Source organism: Pygoscelis adeliae, unplaced genomic scaffold, assembly GCF_000699105.1.
Source record: "Pygoscelis adeliae isolate BGI_AS28 unplaced genomic scaffold, ASM69910v1 Scaffold117, whole genome shotgun sequence".
Taxonomy (NCBI): Eukaryota; Metazoa; Chordata; class Aves; order Sphenisciformes; family Spheniscidae; genus Pygoscelis; species Pygoscelis adeliae.
This window is the reverse complement of record NW_008825270.1, coordinates 147868-153014: the sequence shown is the minus strand read 5'-3', so window position 1 is coordinate 153014 and position 5147 is coordinate 147868. Positions and strand designations below refer to the sequence as shown.

Sequence of the window (5147 nt, the reverse complement as noted above, 5' to 3'; positions counted from 1 at the left end):
TCTTTGCTTAAACATTCATATCTCTTCTGCCAGTAGATCTTTGATCACAGACCCAAACAAGGGTCAGACTATGTCAAGCACTTGGATAAGAAGCTGTCAAATATCATCTAGGCACTACTGAAAATAGAAATAAATGTGATCTGAATGGCCTTAAATTTGGGGAAAGTTAAGTTCTTCAGCATTCAACTCTGCGTTACAGTCTACTTTTATCTTTGTTTCAGAAGTAATAGGCCCATATGGATGCTACAGGGCACAGTGCCTTAGAGCTTCTGTATTTCAGATGAGAAACATCACCACATCCTATCTGCATTGTAGTTATTCAACGTTTCAAGACAGTTTTTGCAAACATTTGGTATGTTTGCTTTGCTGTACTAATCAAATACCTCTACTCTTTCTACGCCTATTCTCACAGCAGTTTCAAATGGGAGATGAGATATTGCTAAAATACTTTGCAGCAGATGTTGTAACCCAGGAGTGGGTGAAGTAGGGCCAGGAAAACAAAAGCAGGGAGCTATGAATAGTGAATTGTTTTCCAGGTTTTTCTGTTTATTTGGTGTGCTATGTTATGCAAGAGGCTTATCCTCTGTGCCCCACCACTGCTAGCTGTTGAAAGGATGTGTTTCCAGAGGACTTCCCAAAGTCTAATTATTTTTTGTTGGAGAAAGCGCTGTGAAACTGATGAAAAATGCCACAGAAGGGTGCAAAGTTTTATTAGTCCTTTAAGGTCTGATCAGAAGGCCACTAAAGTAGAAAAAAGACATTCCTAACGACTTCAGTGGACTTTGAATTGCGCTTTCAATCAGCCTTCACTCACTGGGTTGCACACATTTGTCATTTCCTTTGCTCTGTTTCAGTGTCACTACCTACTTGCAGCGGAGCATTCCCGGTGAAATCAGTAGTACGCCAATCAGCAGGAGTTGTTTTCTTTTACTAGCTATTGAAATTCTTTTTTCATTGAACTCAAAAATTACTTTAGATTACATTTTTATATTCCAATAGCACTGAAAAGTCCAAAAAAGATCATGAGCTTGACAGGTTTAGCAGTGTAAAAAATTAAAATGTAAAGGAGCATATGCTGCAGACATTTACAATCTAACTAACAGACATCTACTGTCACTCTGGTCTGGTTCTACCGCGAAGAGTTAAAGCTTCTGGAGGCTGGTGGGTTTCTTGTTGTGCTATCTGAAGATGAGAGGAAAGGAAAAAAAAACGGTCACAGCCAGTTAGCCACAGTAGACCGAGTTCTCAGGAGCACATCTGCAAATTAAGCAGATAGATTCCCCTGTATTGGGCTGTCTCTCCATGCCGCAAGCCCCCTGTGCTCTCAGAGAAGATTCCTCAAAGTGCTCACATTTGAATCCCAATTACACAGAAAGATTTCGGAGGACGCAAAAAAACCCTATCAGCCAGGTACGTCTAACTTATTGTTTTGCCCAAAGCAAATTTGGTTGATACACTTAGAAAATATTTTGAGAAATACTATATAAAGGTTTCCTTCCTTAAGCCTATTTATGGAGGACTTCAAAGCTCTGTGGTGTCTGGATGATTTTGATTGTGAAGAATTTGGGAATAGCGCTTGCTTTCAGGGGCATGCTTTTTCATTTTGCAAAGGGAGAGCCTGCAGATCAGTCAGAGAAAAAAAAATAATATACAATATTGCAAAATAAATTTAATTCTACTGTAGATCTCTGTGTTCATGCCAAGTTAAAAATAACTGCAAACTAATGACAGAATTTAATGGTCAGCAATGAGCATTTACCAACTAAGACTCCATGCTACCCTGCAATCCATTCTCTCAGTGTCCAATCAGTGCTGTTCAAATACCTTATCTTTGTGTAAATGAAAGGTGCTTTGGGTTTGCTATAGTTCATAAGATCAAATCATTCATTATTTGGTAACGTTCAAATTAATGTGACATTATGAAGAATATGGTATTTTTTAATGTTGACAAATATTAATATGAAAGATCACACTAAACAACAGTACTGATTATTCATCCCATTTAAAATGCTTTTGTTGCCTAATCGGGTAACAGGCACAGCACATAGGTGAACAACTACTACATAGGGTCAAGGACAACAATAAGTAGTAAACACAGTTTGGGGGTGACTCAGTACCTAAAAATAGTAACCTAGTGACATTGTATAAACCCTAGATTTACTAGGACCTAGGACACAGGACCTATGGGAGACTTGCCGCCTTCCATAGCAGAAGCTAGAAGACAAGAAGAATATCCAAAGGCATATGAAATGTCACTTGATGCTTAGGCACCTGAATTCTACCCCTTGTTTCTAAAACACATTCATCCTATACTTCTCAGTGAACACATAATAGAGTTTCTGAAATAATACCCCACATACAAAATTGTAACTATGTCCTTCTATTTCCATACTAAGCACATTTCAAATTACATTAGCTAGTGCTTTTAAAAAGCGCCTTCTCTCTTCATTTGTCCTTCTGTAAATAAATCTCCCAATAAATCTATCTAAATCTGAATTCCTTGTAATCTCTTCTTGCCATGCAAACAACTATTAACTGAAAAAAAACAGATCAAAATCATGTTTGATTTTAAAATAAAATATGGGAGAATATTAGTTTTCTTCTTTCTGTTAGCTTAGCTTCTAACTCAGATCTCTACAGTTCACTTCTCAAATACAGGGGTTATAAAAGTAATGCTGAGATTCTCACTTATTTGTATAATCCTTGGAGCTTGATCTTTTATAAAAATACCAAATATGATGAAGCATGGCTCAAGTCACCATAACTGGTAATTGTTTATGTAATCCACCCTTCTCTATTTATCCATCTTTACTTCTCATAGTGTCTTTTCCCCTCTATCTTATGCTGCACCACAACAAAAGCATTTGTCTGTTTCCCTCCACACTGGCACTAATGCTAATCCGACTCCACAGTGACATGGTTTTGAGCATAAAGCCACAAAAAACTCTAAACTTTTTGGTTATAAGGTTAGATTTCTACCTTTTGGGCTCCCTGAAGCTGCTCAGGGTCAGATGAGCCTTGGCCCAAAGGAATCAGTGGTGTTGGAAAGTTAGAGGTGGAGGTCAGCATAGCCAAAGATCAACCACACTGTATTAACACACCATAATTAGCATGAAACAACCTGGAAAGCTAAAGCAATTCCAGCAAGTCCCTAAGGAGCTACTTCTGTCACAGAATCTACGATAAATATTCTCTGCATTACTTACTGAACTGCTAGCTTATGTAAAGTTCAAGAAATATTAAGGAATGACAAGGAGGAAGTGCATTTAAGTGTGTTTATTTAACCAGTAAGTTCTATGTGTCTATCAATCTCACTTTTAATCATTTTCATTGGTCTTTTCTCCACTCTGTATCTGCAACAGTCTCTTCAGATAGTACTCTTCAGAACTGAGTAGTGCTTGATATTTGGGAAATAATTTGTGACATTGTGGATACTAGTAACTGTCATATTTGGAGATTCTTGAAGTATATGTAAAAATGTAAGATGAATGCCAACATTTCAATTAAATCATTGGCCGTTTTTAATATTCTTGTTAGACTTCAAATATAAACCAGCAGTCAAATGTAGAACACTACTGTTACAAAATACAGAACACTAACTTACAGATGTGCTTGTGGCATCTTCAGTATGGAAGACATATTACTTTTCTAAAGATCCTGTAAAAACAAAGAAGCTAAGTAACCACACAATGTGAAAGAAGAGACAAAGGAAATCTAACCCAGTAAACCCAACTTAGTGCAAGCTCCTCTAACACCATTTTTGAATGGCTATAAGAAACAAGCAGCAGAGATTCCTGTTTAGCGTATCACCTGAAGGTAAATAACTTGGCAAATCTTTCTTCACACAAATAATAACAAAACTTGCTGCGTATACTGACATGCTCAGAACAGGGTTCACTAATTTAATTAACTCGTAACTGAATTTGACCCACAGTGCAGTACTTCTGAAAAAGAATCTAAATGTAGAAAAAACTACCACTTACGGGGCAGAGGCATTAGGACTGGCTAAAGAGTGAACAGAACTTGACCATGATCTTTGGTTGATTCCACAACATGCAAAAAGATAAGACAGATTCCATGGATTATTTTTAAAATAGATTCAGTAGTGGCTATGCCTACTCTGTCTTTGTGCTCTGGCCTAAGCACATCTGACCAGGCTCATCTACCTTTGAAAGCTTTTAATGGCAGATCCATATTTTAGCACAGCAGTTTGTGTACCAGGCAGGCAGTACAGGAATGTGGTACAACAGTTCCTGCTGTGCATGAGAACATGCGCTGATGACAATTTGATGCAGTCAGTGCCATCCGTTCCTATGATTTTACAGTAACTCTCACTGTACACGATGTCGTTCCAGAGTCCCCAGATTTAAAATGTCACACATTTTAAAATGTAGAGGTTTGGGTTTTTTTTTTCAAATATTGTATTTGAAAGCTAGTTCACATCTTTAAATTCTAAGGATTTGGCAAAGGCTGGGACAGAGAACTTGGACAGTTACTAAAAGGCACAACTCTGCTGTCACCAAAGGATAGTGCCAATGAACCGGGCAGCTGTTTACCTCTCTGGTGTCTGTGCTCTCCAAAGCTCTTTCAGTGTTATTATCCAGGCTGACTACATAAACTCTTTTAGATTTTTGGACAGGTAAAAAAAGTAAAAGATACCCCTTGACACCTACTCATGAAAGCATGAACAAACAGCAAACATCAAAGATAAAGAACTTGATCACACTATGAAAACACCTGGCAGTAAGACTCCCAAGCCACACAGGTACCCTGAGCAGGCTGTTCAGCACAAGTGTGCGAGATTCACCCCGGCACCACCAGCTTCTACCTCTGCCGCTTCAGCGATACCTACGTGGTTAGAAATACAGCTGGCATCGACTGCTCCTAAATGTCTTCAACAAATCCTGATGTTTCCCTTGTAAACCTGCAAAATGTTCAACTGAAGTTTGCACTCAGCGTGTGTACATTACACACTTCAGCTCACTGACTACGGAGCACGACGGCATGCTCCCGGCCAGGGGCCGGGCTCAGGGGCCTGGATGGGAGGGGAGCTCCCCACCCTTGCCACAAGCGGGGTGCCGGTCGCGGGGAGCAGGCGAGCCCTCAGGCGCGCGGGCCCAGGGACGGAAGGAGGCGCAAGCAGGTGG

At 39.4% G+C, this 5147-nt stretch overlaps 1 protein-coding gene across 1 annotated transcript in view; it reads left to right on the top strand.

The window, feature by feature from the left end:
* Positions 1 to 1259: 1259 nt before the first annotated feature.
* The window catches only part of RAG2 (recombination activating gene 2), a 6248-nt gene continuing 2360 nt past the window's right edge, over positions 1260 to 5147 (top strand). The window contains exon 1 of the mRNA XM_009329681.1: positions 1260 to 1410. The gene's annotated coding sequence lies outside the window, so the exon portion shown is untranslated. The remainder of the gene's footprint in view (positions 1411 to 5147) is intronic.